General features: G+C 44.8%; 1 protein-coding gene across 1 annotated transcript in view; it reads right to left on the minus strand.

The window, feature by feature from the left end:
• Positions 1–16,102, minus strand: part of col8a2 (collagen, type VIII, alpha 2) — a 41,873-nt gene extending 25,771 nt beyond the window's left edge. Inside the window, exon 1 of the mRNA XM_084031802.1 lies at positions 15,302–16,102. The gene's annotated coding sequence lies outside the window, so the exon portion shown is untranslated. The remainder of the gene's footprint in view (positions 1–15,301) is intronic.
• Between the last annotated feature and the right edge of the window lie 271 nt (positions 16,103–16,373).

Consider the following 16,373-nt stretch of genomic DNA (forward strand, 5'->3'; position numbering starts at 1 on the left):
GCCATGTCGCTTAAAAGGCACATTTTCAAGCACCACTGGGTTCAATAAAATGATGTGTGATCCAAGAATTTTCTTCAAAAACAAGTAGATTTGCACATGAGAAATATCTCACCCCACTGGCAGATATTTAGAAAAATAAGAAACTAATAAATCGCATGTGTATTTTGCACTCTAAAAGACTCTTTCCCAGGGTAACCACTAATGTCACTCCTCTGTTGAAAAGAAAGACACTTGGGAACATCATCATTTGTGATAACTACTGCCATCACTGACTTCAAAGACAGAAGGAGAGCAACGAGGGGAGTGTTTGCATCAATGGAAACCCTCAACCGATCCTCTAATGTTACCAGGACCATTCCCATACCGCATTCTGGCTTCTCATCCTTCACTGACCTCATAAAACCTTTGTAAGCACATCACAGTTGTCGGCTAAAAACAAAAAAAAAAGAAGAAAGAAATGTTTTGAGCTTGCAAGCCATGCATTTTCATAAGAAATTTAATTGGCTATAAAGAGGGTTTCACGCATCCCGAGGACTCATATTGCTCAACCGAGTTCTTTGAACTTAAAATATGCAAATTTTCATTGGAATATTGACATTTATGTCCAACAGTGACAATATGCTCATAAAGTGGCCGCACTAGTGCCGTGGTTTTGCACAAACACACATATATAGTAAGAATGACAGCATGTAAACAACTTCAAAACAGCAACAGCATGCCTACACACTGTGTTCTTTTTTTTTCTTTCTTTCTGTGCAGCACATGGGCCAGTGCTTCTATCAGAAACAGGGCTTGAGAAGGAGATGGGGCTCAGGCCTGCAGACTCTGCTAGAGCAATTATCTTGTTCCTCAAACCTGCCGTTTAATGGAAACCCTAGGCGTTAGCCAAACTACACGCCTGCCTTTAGGTATGAACCCTCCGACGGATCCACGCCCCGTTCTCCTGCTCTCTCATTCCACCAAATATTTTCATAGGACATCTGACTTCAGTGGCTGGCTATTAGTTCCACAGGTGTGGAGAGACAAACTCCATTAAAACACCCCGGGACATTCCACCACTTGCCATGGACCCAATACATGTCATACTTTCTCTCCCTCTGTCTCATCGCTCAGCTCATAATTTCCAATACCTGTCCATTCGGCCGTTCCCCCCCCTGAATGCGATCACTCACCGGATTTCACAATGATATCAACGCGATAGCTAATCACTTGGGCTTCTCCGTGTGTGAACATGTGTGTGAGTGTGTTTATTGCTACAGTAGCTCGAAATATACAACCAGCCTTCCTCGACTATACGAGCTGTTGTTGTTTTAAGCCCCTTGGAGGTCTCTGTATCACTCCCACTCAAACTGGCACGGGATACAAACTGCAACCAGATGGAGGACTTCTGCCATTGTTTTCAAATTGAGCAGCACCACGCTGGCAGGCAAGGCGGAGGGGAGGGAGGTGGGTGAGAGCACCATCGACCAAAATCTGTACTCCAAGGGTATGCATTACATAATAGACAAGGATCGTTCGTCTAGCCTTTCGGTCTGTTGTCTCCCATCTTCTCTCACCTTGCCAATGAAAAGGCCTTTCTCTCATTCTGCCTCGCGAAGTGTGAGATAATGCTAGGACGTCGCTGAAAGAACATGTGTGAATGAAGGTCATCACACGGAGATATGATGGTCCGCTCAGAGCCAAGTCTGCCTGCAGCCCGCAAACGACCCTGAAACAACTCAAAGTCCCACGTATGTAAATTACCCACAAAACCTCTCCTTCCTTTCAAATCACTCATGCGATGCTGAGAAAGCATAACCCCGGGCCCCATCTGACGCATCTCTTTAGCGCGATGCTGTATGGTTTGGAAGCCAGCGTGTTTACTTAGGTTTGGAGAGGTAGGAGTGAAAACCCCAACACTTTTTTTTTTTTTTTACCAAGCGAAACAAAACGAGATGGGGACAGGAGCCATCAACCCATGCTCAAACCTTGAGTTTATAAAAACTTAACACGTGTTGGAGGTGGAGGTGGTGCGTGTTGAGAGTGAGGTTTGTGGTAGGCGCGTATGAAGGGGAGCAAGCTAATATGTGCCCAGTAAATCAGAGGTAATGGCTTTTGAATGGTCTGTAAAAATGTTCTGAGGTCTGAGCCAGAACATGTGTCAGGGTGTGTGTGTGTGCATATATATATATATATATATATACATACATACATACATACATACATATAGGTATGCGTTAAGCAGATCTACGGAGAACTTGAGATGCAAGTGAGAAAAATCCATTGTTGATTCTGTCTGATCTAAATCCTGGATTGATGACATAAGAACAGGTGGAAAAAAGGCTTTGTCAGGATAATATTTCTATGTTCCTTACATTTTTTTCTATGTGTAAAACAGGTGAACAAAACACACACTTTTGCCAGGTGTACCTTTTGTCAGGATCCTTGTGTTTGTTTTCCTAATACTCTAATCGGCCACAAGAGGCTAACGTGCACCACTAACTGCATGTTCAAAATAGGACTAACAGTCTTAATGTTTTCTTCCTGGTGACTTGTAATTTCTCCACACACTAAACACAAGGTGCATCATGTAAATAGAAACTCACCTGGTAGAAAACATGAATGCTTTTAGTCCTACTTTGAACATGTGGCAGTGGTGCACTTCAGCCTGTTGTGGCTGAAATGAAACTTACAACGACAAACACAAGTATCCTTTTTATGTAACCTGGCAAAAATGTGTGTTTTCATGTGTTTTCATGGATCAATAAAATGAAGGAACTTAAGAAATAGCCAAAAATGTGTTTCATCTGTTCTTATGTCATAACAAGAGAAAGCGATTTAGATCAGACTCAGATTTTTTTTTTTCTCTCTCAATTGGATCTCAGGGTTTCCTTTAGAGGAAGGACGAATCTAGGTGGTGGGCAAAACTGTTGCTATATGGCACAACGAGCATAGAATAGTCTGTTGTAGTACAGTACAATATCAACAGGGCATGGCTGTTTAAAAGCATTATATTAGAGAGGAGGCACACATGTTAGAGATGGATATCTCAAAAATGAAGACGATAAAAACCAAAACTAAGGAAGAAAATGTCATTTGTAATTTGTGTGAAGAGGTAGGATGATTTGCATGCTTCGTAGGCTGACCTGAGAGAAAATTAAAAAGGAACAAGATATTTAAAAAAAACAGAAAGACACAAGCCACGACGTTGGGGAGCGCTGGTTGTCTGACATCTCCATTGCCCTGCTGCATATTCTCTCTCGCTCTGCTATGCTGACACTGGCTAGCATCGCGTGGTATGAGAGAGCTGTGTTTAGACGGCTTTTCACAGCTCTTCAGTTGAGAACAGTGCAAATAGACATAATGCCAAAATAACAGTTGTCGGAATGCAACGCTGCATATGCAGTTGTTGGCCTTGGATGGAGATTTAAGGTCATGAAGCAGACAGAACCCCCCCTCCCTCCCACTTTCCTGTTACATGCTGGTCTGGTCTGTCACGTTTTCATTGGAGGTTGTTATCTGAGGGTAGTCCAGGGTCTCAAAGGAAGCGAGACAACAGTAGCATATAGGTGATGGGTGACACATGAGGTCGGTATTAGCACTAGCAAAAGGTGGCAAGGTGGGTCATACATCCCATGAAATGTTTCCTGGCAACAAGTTGCCAACATGGGGTCTATATTTGGGACCTGTGGACATTGCTGGCTTCACGCCTTTACCGAACTGCACCGGTGGGAAATATCACAAGTTTAGCTGAGCTGATTCCTGATAAGGCTGGCAGGAATATAAACCCTTTGCACCTTCCTGCTGTCACTAAATCATTTCCCCAGACTGCTGAAATTGCCTCCTTCTCACAGAGAAACGCCGGGAGGGAGAATGACATGAAAAAGATCGCAGACTTAAAAACAAACTTTGTCTGACTTACTTTTCCTGCATTTTCTCTCCCCTACGCCTTACCGTGACTCTGCCCGTGCCATAACTTTCCTTTTCCCCCTCTGTCTCCCCTGGACAGCATATTATAACGGCTACAGTTTTTATTGGAATGACTTAAATGGATCTTAAAATGCCGTTTGAATGATGGGTGCTGGTGTCTGTCCTCTGTGTGTGTGTGTGTGTGTGTGTGTGTGTGTGTGTGTGTGTGTGTGTGTTTGTTTATGCGTCGGCTCCAGACTCCGTTTCCATCGGCCGTGCCAAATTTCTTTCACCCACCCGACCAACCCTCCCCTCGCAGCCCTCCACCTCCACCCCCAAACTTCTTGATGTTCACCACATCTCCCACAGTGGTCACACTCATTTTTGCTTGTGTGCGCGTTTCCCCTCCTCCTCCACCCCCTTCTCCATCTACACCACGGGGAACAACACAATTGCACTCTCACACTCATAAGGTAATGACTACAATTTGCTTATCACAGAGGCACAGATGTGAAAATAAATGAGTCTAGACTGACAGTGGAGCAAAAAAAACCCTTCCATCTGGGTTTAAATGTGGGTTTCCCAAAGCATCATAAGTCAACAGAACAAAGAGTCACAAAAAGTCACTTTTGAGGAAAAAAACAGTCCAATCCTGGCCAGTCTTAATTTCTGTATCTGCAGATCAGATGATTTTCTCAGCCAACAAACGTCACCATCCATTACTTGGTCTGACTGTCTGCATCTCTGCATACGCTCCCACCCACCAGACACGTTGTTTCACTGTCTGAGATCCCTTCTTGTTGCAGAAAAATGCAGCGAATGTGATTACAGACACATTCCAGACGCCCTCGATGGAGTGATGATGGACCAGTGGAGAGAACATAGAGAGAAGATGCAGGGAGGACATAGGATGAAGTGCAGCTGAGGTTACAGATGAGGCATTGCGGCGCTCCTCCCTCCCTGAAGCTTAGAGTATCGATAGAAGTTTCAGCCTCCATGTGCTTTGCAGGCGGAGAACAAAAGCGCTGCCATGCCGTCTCTTGACAATAGACAGAAAAGACATGTAGGCAGTATCTTAGCAAAGTGCCAAAACCGCGAAAAGGACACGACAGAAGACGGGATCAAAATGTGCCAGACAGAACTGAATGCACAGACAGGCCAATACTGTGAATATGCTGTTGTGTCTGGCAAGGCCGAGAACCATTTGGACAGTTTTGAATCCTGGCAGCAATGCAGCTTACACTTTTCTTCCCCCCCCCCCCCCTCCTCTCTCAATAATCATATTGAGAGCAGTGGAACGGGTCGGGACGGAGTGGGATGAGCGTCACGTGGAGGAGATTTGCGGATGAATCAGTGCAGACTCATTGCTGTGCATTCCTTTCACGTTCACCTATTTGTTGGATTTCGAATTACTGATCCAGAAAGAACGCAGCAGTGAGAAACCTCACAGCTCAGCTACTGTTCGTTCCTAATGTTCCTCTGCACAGTAGTTCATTTACAACCAGTGTATTTAACTGTATCTATGTGTATATACCCAGACATGAACCTCAATACATTTCAATGGTGAAAATCTCCCTCACTATCAGGAGCAACTGGAACACAGTGGTACGATGTTGTGCAACAGGAGCATTATCCTCCTTTTGGAAGAGCTCCGGGTTAAGGCTATCTGACTATCATCACTTTGTGCTCACTGGGAGATGCCTTTCGACAAGCAAAGCCCTGGAGGAAACGGCAAGACACTTCATTATGCATGGGAACAGAAAGAGATACAAGATGGAGGGAATATGTCAGCGAACCTGGTTTTTGGATCACATGAATGCCTTTCCCCCGGTGGGCTGTGTACGGGACACAGCCCACCGGGGGGGAAAGCCCGCAATTCATTAGGGCGCTGTTAGTGTGTACTGTGCTGACTCAGAGGGGGTCTCCGCACATTCCCCACAAGTGTTGATGGGGTCTGGATTTGTCATTGTCTCCGCATGAGAGTGGAGGGCTGCTTGTGTGTTTCCCTGCTGCGATACGCCTGGCTCGTCTGAGCGGGCCTTCGCCAGCTCCCTCAAGATGAGATGTCCTGGCTGATCCACTCCCAGAGAGGGATTAAGCACACAGATCTATAGGTCTCCTTATGTTTCTGATATTTTAACCCACACAAAGCAGATGTTTTCATACTGCTAAGACAAGGCTCAAAATTTGAAATTGAATTTATACACATCTGCCTGCCTTCCTGCTCACTGGGGTCACAGAACCCGCCATAGGAGATCCTTTATGAAATTATTCCTTCTCAATCAGCGTATGTCTTTTTGTGATTTTCCAATGCAAATCAAACTATGTTAGGATGTTTTGAGTCCAGCTTTTTATGTGTGTGTTTACAGTGGCAAATTGTTATTGATCACATTTGTCTGGGTCAAATTGATCACTATAATCAGATGATTTCTATTACCATTTCTTCTTCTTCTACATTTCTCATGCAGATGAACATCTAATTGACATTTCTGTCTCCAACACTAGCAGCCATGGCTACAGCATGTGCATGCAGGACCAGCGACAGGCAGCCAGCCGGGAGCAGATGAGTTACTGTGGGTTAAAGTATCATGGAAGCAAAAAAGTGATTTTAAAATAAACAATATTATTAAAGAGATTCTCCTGTGATTTGAGTTGGGAGACTTGCACATTGTTAAAACGAGAAGAGTGAAAATAAATAAAGACTTTTAGTTCCTGGTATGGCTTAAGCTCAAAATATGCTGGGTCCTACATTTCCCATAAGCATAGAGCCATTTGACTCATTGCTAATGTTAAAAAAATAGATTTCCTGATGCTCCTAAAGCCCCTTTTGTAGAAGGACATTGTTTGCAGTCTAACCATGGACCAGCCTCTAACGCTGCTGCCTTTTCACTGCCAACATGAGGTTTGAATCAGCAGGCTGTCATATGGCAGGGACACAGCATTCAGGACACATCCTCTCACTGTAACGATCTGGCGGCCATGTCTGCAACCTCCTCTTCTTCCTCTGCTTCCTTGTTATCCCTCCCTCTTCCTTCCAGACTACCAGAGATACAGAACATGCCTCGTCCCCATGATGGAAGACAGCGGCTGCAGTCGAAAGAATGCTTTGCAGGACTAAATGAAAAATGACGTTACTGAATAAATTACAGAATATAAAGGCAGCACTGTTTGACTCCAATGTATCTTTTAAATCTTCAAAACTACCCAGGTCCCCCCCCCCCCCTCCCATGGAGATTAACGACATTGAAAGTTTAGCTGATTGCAGGAGTTCTGGGGTATTACTGAGCTTGTTGCTCAACTTGAGGAATGGGCCGGGTGTTCCCGACAGGGTAAACAAACAATGGAGTAGTAAAGAGGTTGCAGCGAACTGAAGCACGGTAATTCATGGAGGAATGATCTGTGTCTGGGAGCAAACAGACGGGCCCTGCATGTTTCTGTTGACACCGGTTCAAATCCTCGGCCAGATCAAAGACACCACATGGCTGGTACAAACTGAGTGCACCGAGCTTTCGTTTCTCTTTTCTGCTTCTTCTACCTTCAAATCTTCTCCCGCTCTTTCACCTCTCCATGCCTCCTTGCCGCAAACACCACCCCTTCCACTTCCACCCATCCATTCGTGTCCTACTTCGATTTTGCGTTTCGCCTGTAAATGGATCCATCGCCATGCCTCCTTGCTAACCCTTCCCGATGTTTCCCATATCCCTATCACACTTTTACCACATGTCAGGAAGGCTTGGGGTTGTGTGGTTTCTGCCCTGCTTTGGGAGCAGTCCAGCTCAGGCTCCACTGGGCTGGTTGTCGGTTCGGCTTGCGGAGTAAACCGGGGCTCACTGTTAGGAAATGACCACTTCTCTGGTTCAAATTAGCAATGAGGCAACACAGCAGGCCTTTTTTTTTTTTTTGCTGGCGGCTCACAGAGGAAAGAGGAGGAAATGTGGAGAGAGAGAGAGCGCGTAGCCATCTGCGAACCACATGAAAGTGAGCGGTAATTTATTCAAAGCCCTCCCTAATTAAGTATTTTGTTAGTTGGCCAAAGAACATCCTCCCAGAAGTGGTTGTACTTCTGTAGCTTCTCGCTGTCCAAACAAGCGCAGACTCGCGTGGTTAACGTGAGGTCGAAGGTGTTTCATTCAGGTCAGATTATTCTGCAAACTAACATCGAGGTTCCAACTCAGGTCATGCAATTCTTTTGACCTTCCGGCGTTTTTAATAAGAGGGTTCACGTTTGTGTTGCTTTTGCAACTACAGCTGTGTTCCTACGGCCAACAGCAACTCCATAATCTGTCCCATCTTGTTCTCGTACATGGAAAAGGGTGAATATTGTATCTAATGCAGGGATATACTTCACGTATACACACACACATGTATGTCTCCCGCTGGAACATATGTGCTGAAATGCCAGCTTTTATTAACCTCCAGACAAAACCAAGCAAATGCTGTACTAGAGAGGAAACAGTGAGGCTGTCATCCAATTAGTCTTGTGTTTGTTTATCTCAGTCTTCACTGAACAGCATCTCAGATGTTCCCCATGAAACTCTACTCCGCTTGTATCCTTCCTAAATTGTCAGGCGAAGCAACAAGACTTCCTGTATTGTGAGCATGAAATAATTCTCCAACAGCTTCTTTAAGCACTCCGGAACGCTGCCAAACTGCATTGCCTCTCCTGTCCAACTCCAGGAAGTATTACATATATTGCAGGGATAAACAGAACAAGAGAACCGTGGTTGGAACCACGTAGACACACTGAGTGGAGAACGCACTTGGTAAGGCGACACTCGCGTGGCGTTCACCTCAAACGAGCTGGAATGAGCACAAAGTCGTTTTTTTTTTCTTTTCTTTTTTCATTTTTATCGTTTCACTGCTTTGCTGCTGATTACGAAAATGAAAAGCTTTGAAGGGCTGGTTGTGTTGTTCGCTGCCTAATGCCTCTGAGCGGTGCATTATGAAACACATGTTGCTCAATGGGCTCAGAGTCTGTTCAGAAAGGATTAGGTCTCTAAGCCAGAGCCATTTAAACATAAAGTCTGAGAGAACAGGCACCCTGCATCCAACGATAACGGGATAGTGTAACAGGGCAAGCAAATACTCTCTTTTTTGTATTTGTTACTATATATATTGTATATTATCAATGTACATGAAGATTGTAGAACCACTGGAGACATTTTTGCTTTTAAGATGCATAATACAAGTTAAACCCATCCCTTTGAGCGACACTGAAACAGAATTTAAATGTTTAAGGCTGAAGAGCTAATCACAAACGTTAAAAGTCTTTCATATTATGCTCAGTAGCATTTGTTGTGAAAACAACAGTCTTTTACAATTTTTTGGTTGTTTCATAGCCTCCCACTGATAACTGTGAAAACATATGTTGGATTAAGTTCTTGTGTTTGCTGGTTGTTAGTATATGCAACTGTTTGCTAAGACCTTTTCGCATTCAACTTTATAAGGTGATAATATGTCACCTGTTTACAGCTTGTTCTGATGCCCCCAAGTGGCCAAAAAGATGAATGCTGCTAAAAAAATATGCCATACATTTCTAAAAACAAAAATACCGTAATTAAAAATGGTTTTGCAGTCTGTTAATATTGACCATTTTCCTCAAAACAATCAAATTAGTATGAAAATAAAGCATGTTGAAAGAGTTTTAGAAGGATTTGTTACACAGTCGACATTTTGGGAAATATGCTAATTTGCTTTCTTTCAAAGATATGAGAGATATGAGATATGATATGAATATTAGGAATATGAAGCTACAGATTAGAACACAAAGACTGGAAACAGCTGTGGCTCTGTCTAAAAGTAAAACACCAAAAAACTAAACAAAACAGTCCATCTACCAGCACATTTAAAGCCCACTAACTGTCACATAATAACTTGTTTGTTTAATCAGTTTGACTTGTTTAATAAGTACAACATTTTAAGTGGAAAAGCTTAATTTTAAAAATGTGTCGTACCATTTCTTGTATATTAGTTGGGTTAGGAGATGAAAGTAGGCTGGAATAGATTTCAACATACTTTATTCCTTTAACAGTTGCAAGCTACAAATCAAAGGTAATTGGTGGAACAGAACCTGTTGATAGATGGTAGATATTAAGTTGATGTCTACTACTGAAGATAATACACTGCCACTAAGGAAGCATCCACTTCCTACTCCAGATAAGCTGGCCCTGTGAAATAAAATGCTTTATTATTATCCCGACCTGAGGGAACTAAAACACCACAATAACCCCAGTCTCTTTTCTCTTTTTACAAACACCTACGCACACGTCTAAATCAGGCTCAGACTGAACAACAACAAAGTCTGTAGCTTTTCAGACGGTCTCAGAAGAGCTGTTTCCAATCCCTTATTCAATATTGACCCATCAGAGAGAGATATATCCATCCTGCATCTGAAGCAAAATAATAAAAAATAAACAGTTGGCCTGGGAAAAACATCTGTCAAAAGATGAAAAGAGGGATAATATGAGTTTCATACTCAGGAGTTGACCCCTGTTAATAGTTGGCCCTAACGTCCTGCTTTTGGAACCTCGCAACACAATTCTTGCCAGACGGTGAACTACGGGGCAATGAATTAGGGGGAGAAAAAAAAACAACTGGCAAATAAACCGACCCGCATGTACTGTACACTCATTTGTACAGCTACCTGAACCAACCAAACATCAAACAACCTTCGCTTGGCTTCGCACCGTGTTACAGATTCAACTTTTTTTCCCTCCGAAACTAAGGCTGGTAAGTGGGGTCATACACATCCTCAGGCGACACATGGGAAACTCTTGCTTCCTTGTCTCCAGCATCGAAGGAGGGGAAAACTCAGCCTCAGCGGCAGAACTGGAGATGTCACATCCCATTAACTAGGAACAGCACTGTTGCTGGATGAGCACCGAGGCTCTCATTCCTGTTTGTTCCTGTTGGATTTTTTTTTTTTTAAACACGAGCTGCTGTCCCCCCACAAAAAAAAGTTCCGGCACACGATTGGAAAAATATAGATTTGACTCCAGGAAGCATTGCTCAATACGTGTTTTGTCCGTGACTTGATTGCTGCCTTGTTCGGGCCTCAGTGACTGAAAGCAATGTGTGACGTCAGAGAACAAGGTTGCTTTACCGCAGGGTTTTTTGATCCCAGTAAAGAGTCTGGGTTTGAAAAGAGGATTTGTAGTCTATACCAGTAAAAAGATGATGGAAAGGATAAAAAAAATAAGTGGGACAAATTGGGGCAACTATAACAAAGCACCGCAGGGATGAAAGTGCTTCTGACTCCCGAAGCGTGCCTGTGATGAGTTCCCAGATAGCTGAAGGGGGCATGTTGTCGAGCCCCTCTGAGCTCCGAGGCCCTGCTGAGACTGAGCCACTGCTGACAGAGTCAATGGGAGGCGGGGGAGAAATAACAAGGGGCGTCTGCCAAGCCTCCCCACTGCTTGCTCTCCCTGTCTCTCTTTCCCTGTCCCCCTGTTGCTGCCAGCCCAGTGGAAAAACTCCCTCTAGTCCAGACACAACGTTGAGCAAATAAAAGTGAAGTGGGAGACAGATAAACAGATAAAGGGAGACAGACACATGAATTAGAGGGGGAGATAGGGAGAAAAACAAACAGGCTAAACTGGCAAAAATTTGAAAGCTGAATTAGTTTTCTACTTTTTCTTTTGTTTCCCTCCTCCTACTGCTGTTTCTTCATCATACAGCGCTGGGAGCCAAAACTGTGTCCTTCGATACTAGGGCCTGATTAATAATGTGCTGCGCCATCTACTCTGGAGGGCTGTACGTTTGTGCAGATTCATTATCTGCCATATAGCCGACTGACTTCCACATATATCAGCCGCGTGTTCGGGCCAAGGCGACTACTGGTGATGTGCAAACAAGCTCCGAGAGTATAAGCACGCGAGGTAAAAAGGAAGTAACGGGAGACAAGATGCAAATCTTCCTGCATCTGCACGCAGCAATATGTCTTTTTCCTTCTTCCCCATTTAGCTGAAAACCAAATCCAGCCTATTAATCTTGAATGTTATGGTCCAGGCTCTGATTAAGACCAGGGCCTGTATTTTATTCTGTTTCCACCGCCCTTCACTGCAATTCTTCATTCAGTATATCGGCAGTATCAGTTATAGCTTGCCTTAAAATATGCGCCTGAGCGCGTGGGCACCTACTGTATGTGTGTGTGTGGGGCTGTATTTTCAGACAAGGTCTCCTGGCTGAGAAGAAAAAGCATTCTTTGTTAGTGAAGCCATTAAAGGAGTGCCCTGTTTTCACACTCTTTCCTCTTTATGCCAAAGCACCTATGAAACAAAAGGGGAAATGTGTGTGTGAAAAGTGTCTGCATGTGTGTGTGTGTGTGTGTGTGTGTGTGTGTGTGTGTGTGTGTGTGTGTGTGTGTGTGTGTGTGTGTGTGTGTGTGTGTGTGTTCCTGAAGGTGTTTGGGTTCCAGGCAAGTAAAGGTGGGCGTTGACTTTTCCTTGAGAATGAGTGGCATTCTCCCTCATTTCCTGCTAGCATGGGCATCAGACTAAATACACACACACACACACACACACACACACACACACACACACACACACACACACACACACACACAAAAGCAAACAAACATGCAGTAAAAAGACTATATGGGAGTACAATTCAGGGAAGTATCACACACATGCAAGGGACAGATGAATGTTTTGAGACATTTTTGAAAAGGGATTTGGCTTTATGACAGAGGATTAATGATCCAGAGATCTTTGGCTAAGATTGTAGATTCTGCATCTGAAAGTTGGTCAAAAGTTGAAAAGAGGAATAAGAAACTACCTTGAATAGTATCGGTGTCATGAGATATTTCATTGAAGGAGACTCAAAATGATTCAATAATCCAGTCAGAAATACAGGTTTTCTCTTCAGTGTCAAGATGCCATGTGTTTGTGCCTGTGTGTCCACCAGTGAACTGCCTGGTATTCTGCCCCCCTGTGGCAACACAGTGTAGACTAATTTACAAGCCAAAGAGGGGCGAGCAACAGAGAAGGCATATAACTTCAATTCACTTGTCCTACTTTCCCTTTTGCTCTCTGCTCTTAGAAAATCCTTGAACGTCCCCAATGAGAGTATAAATCCACTCAAACTGTGTCTATTTGATGAAACAAGAGTGAGAGATTTTCAAGCAAAGATGGACCTGAGAATCAGATTAGACTGTCTCTCTACCATGCGGCTCTAATGGGGATGAACTCTTACATAAAAAAAAAGCTTATAGATCTACAGAGAACTTGTCCTTCCACCTTGACATCACAGAAACAATTATCCTCAAAGACTTTCCCTCAAAGGCAAAGCTGATGTTGAGATTTGAGTCTTAAATGTCCCAAATTCAACACGTTCTGGCCTATAAATATGCTGCAGCGGGGCGCGAGAGTCTCAGCTCTATATGAGCAGGCAGTTTGGCAGCAGGCAGCGTGAGAGCATGCTCATCTGTTTGAAACGTGCGCATGTGTGCGAGGAGTGTTAAATCCATGTAAGTGTTTGCATTGCACGGGGGGATAAAGTGCGCTGCGTGTGCCGCCGCGTGTGCTGCCGTGCATTCAGCGTGACCGTTGTTTGTGTATGGTTGGTCACGCTTCGGCACTTTGTATCAAAAGCCCTGAAGGGCCGGCTGGTTGGAGGCTGTTCGCTGTGGTTAAACAGTATACCGCACACAAACAAACACGCTTGAGCCGCCGGTGACAAAGAAAGTGACCGGTTGCTGCCCGCTGGAGAACAGAGGGTCCCAGTCAGAGGCACGGGGTTGCTATGGTCACAGCACAATGTTGCCATCATGCATGTGCCAGGCATGGAAAAGCATGCCAAGAAAAAGGCTAGTGATGCGGAGAGGGGCATAAATCTCCCGACCTATAGGGCCTGTAGCGCAGAGAGGGTGGGAAGCTGACTGCAAAACAATACGTCTATATGAGAGGCCCCGAAATTTATGAGCAAATGCAAGTTTGCACAGTAAAGCAGACGCTGTTGCTGCTGCACCAGCAGCTCTGCAGACCTGAGAACTCCTGTTGTACTTCGCTGCCAGGGGGAGAGTTCATGCTTTAGTGTGTATCCATTCACCCACTCCCCTCGAAGGATTGTGTAACACATTTTGATACTCACACAGATTTGGTCACCTAGGAGCATGCATGTGTGGCTGCACGTGCACACACACACATACACACACGCACAGGTACATATCCAGTGTACTTTTCTTGCCATAAGCCAGCAAAATAGACGGATGCTGCCAAATGTTTTTGGATTTGAGAACTGCAGCACACTGTCTTTTCCAGACTATTTCCCCCCTCTCTCTTTCTCTTACTCTCACTCTACACCTCACTCTCTCCGTCTCCCTCCTTCCTTGACTAAAAAAGCCTGCTGTTGGTGCACTGAAACACATGTGATCGAAAAATGTATCATCTCAGCAAAGCATGCATTTTTGCACGTGTTCACTCCTCTGTTCCTCTCGGTCTTTTCCCTTTCGCTCAGCTCTTTCTATCCCTCTGTTAGTTTGGCATGCCGGATACCCGGGGACTCAGAGTCACGGCTATCTGTCCTCTTTCTGTTTGTGACGGAGGGATGTCGTTACAGTGGAATGCAGTGTCGCTTGCCAGAGGCGTCACAGTGGATGGACAGAGTAAAGAAACAGGGGGACAAGGAGAGGAGAAGAGGAAAATATGATTGGAGCATGTGTCTATTTGCAGTAAGTCCTTCACATTAATGCATTCCACTCACAATACGAAACTTCAAAATACTTTTTTCGGACATCATTACCATCCAAAAGTAGCAGCAAGTCCGTGCCGACAGAACGTGGGATATGAGTAGCAGTTACGTTCACATACACAAACACAAGATCCACCCACATGGAGGAGACTCCTCTTTAGGTGATAATCTGAGTTACTGAGCCAAACCCACTGTACATATCCCACTGCCACACCCCTATACACACCACACCCACTCTATTATCATCAGCAAGTCCCATATGTATGCAGGTATGTATGCATCAACGATGTCTTGGCCCGAAAACCCGAATCAATAACCAATCAGGGCAGAAAGACCCAGAAAATGCCTACAGTGACTACAGAGGAAGTCAGGGGACAGAGAATGTACAGTTCCACCTTAAATATAATCAGACTCTAAGTTGTATTATTCAACACAACTTGATTATTAACTGGTTGAACAAACTGCACTGGGTCTTTTTAATCTGCAAGCCATTGCGCTGTGCTCTAGCTTAGGTCTGAGGAGAATTATGTAAGTCCCGTGACTAATATTTTGCATTGTCTGTTTTTTGTTTTTTATTTTTTCGCCTTTCCTGTTTTCTCCTTCTGTTTCCTTTGGCCTCGGCCACTGGAGCCACATGTGATAAAAGTGAAAAGGCAAAAGATGCCGGGACACGAGGATGCTGGCAGAGCCCTAGAGAGGGGAAAAGTGAGGGCAGGTAGCTTACCTTTCTCTCCTCAGAGCGTTGAGGGGCAGGGGGAGCACTGGGTAAGGGCAGCGGTAGGTGTGAGCTTCAGGTGGGTCTCTCTTCTACCTCCCTCCTTGCTTCAGCCACGCGGGTCTCCCATGGGATGCAATGGCATCAGATATTCAATGAACATGCAGCCAAAAAAGAGGAATGCTGTCCTCCTGGGCAGAGAGAGCTTGCACCCTGAATTGGTCCAGACCTGCAAGTGCAGGGAAGGAAAAAAAACAGCCAAAAAGTTTAAAAAAAAATTGATATTTTCAACTGCAGGTGGAGCAAACTGTCTGTTTAACTATTATATTTCTGCCTCCGGCAAAAAGCAAAAAAGTCCATCCATGTGCTGTTTGGCAGAGGTGGAGAAATTGAGCTCGAGGATGAAAGAGCGAGTGAGAGAAGAGTGAAAAATCCTCTCTGTGCTTTCTTCGAGCTGTCCAGACACAGGTCTGAGGAGCACCTTCCCAATCCGTGCGTTCTCGCTCTCCAGGGTGGAAAGTAGGAGGGAAGGAGCGAGGGAGCGGGACAGGAGAGGGAGAGAGAGTGAGCAACAGTGGAATGAGACTGAGTCAGTCAGTCAAGTCAGTCAGGCAGTCAGGCAGGCAGTGTACATTGAGCTAAAAGGCTGTGGGTCCTAGCAGCACTCCCAGGACTTATAACCAGGGGCTGTGCACCTCGCTGCTCCAATCTCCCTGGCTTACTCGGCGATCCCTCTCCCACTGGCTTATTTTGGGAAAGACAGACAGGATTGTTCATTGGGTTAAACCCCTTCATACAAAAAGCAAGTGTCTGTGGCTGGCTGCACCGACGGAGGAGGGGAGTGAGCAGGATGGGGTGGGGTGGCAGCCTCGCGGAGAGGGGTGGGGTGGGATGAAGAGGAGGGGAAGGGAAGGGAAAGAGACGAGAAGTGGGGAATTCGGAGGCGTCTCCTGCTCATGTTCTCCCTCCTTCTCAATCTTACCTTCCAAGAAATCACCCTGCCCTTTTGCTATTCAAACACACAAATCAAATCATCAAATCAAACCCGACATAGAGATATTGGCAATAATGACCCCAGAGA

This window comes from Eutrigla gurnardus (genome assembly GCF_963514095.1).
Source record: "Eutrigla gurnardus genome assembly, chromosome: 17".
In the NCBI taxonomy this organism is placed as follows: Eukaryota; Metazoa; Chordata; class Actinopteri; order Perciformes; family Triglidae; genus Eutrigla; species Eutrigla gurnardus.